Source organism: Nanorana parkeri, unplaced genomic scaffold, assembly GCF_000935625.1.
Source record: "Nanorana parkeri isolate BGI_ZX_2015 unplaced genomic scaffold, ASM93562v1 scaffold2184, whole genome shotgun sequence".
Classification (NCBI taxonomy): domain Eukaryota; kingdom Metazoa; phylum Chordata; class Amphibia; order Anura; family Dicroglossidae; genus Nanorana; species Nanorana parkeri.
The window spans coordinates 3,224-3,714 of NW_017308452.1; the positions used below are offsets into that span (position 1 = coordinate 3,224).

Below are 491 nucleotides of genomic sequence, written 5' to 3' on the forward strand. Positions count from 1 at the left end.
GTCGCTGCCGCGATACGCAAAGACGCCGCTGAATGTGATATAGTGCAGCAATACAGGGAAATAGCGCGTTCAGCAAGGTCGCTGCAGGCTCCTGAAGTATCCATCGGTCAGCTTTTGCTTGCTGTGGTTTGAGTTCTCCTGCATTGGGCACGGTGGATACTCTAAGAGCCTGTATAGGGGGCAGCACATCCATGAAAGGGGGGATAATATTTAGGCGACTCCCCGCCCCCGATGCAGCGTCTCAGTACATGCCGATTGCCAGGATTCGCTATACACAGACGCCGCGCTCCAAATCCCAACGGTGACGCAGGTGACTTACTAAAACGCATGTTGGGGGTCAGTGTGCATGGATAGACCCGTATAATACGTAGAAGAGTCTCCGGCACTAATCACGTAACCAGGTCTGGCTTTCCCTTGTTGATGGGATTTGTAGTCGGGGGGAGGGGATTGCGGTTTGAGAGTGATGTGACGATTGCGGTGACGCTTTTCGG

At 53.6% G+C, this 491-nt stretch overlaps 1 protein-coding gene across 1 annotated transcript in view; it reads left to right on the forward strand.

Moving 5' to 3' along the window:
* The window catches only part of LOC108800970 (protein kinase C alpha type-like), a 33,331-nt gene that overhangs the window by 1,550 nt on the left and 31,290 nt on the right, over positions 1-491 (forward strand). The gene's annotated exons all lie outside the window — the stretch shown is intronic.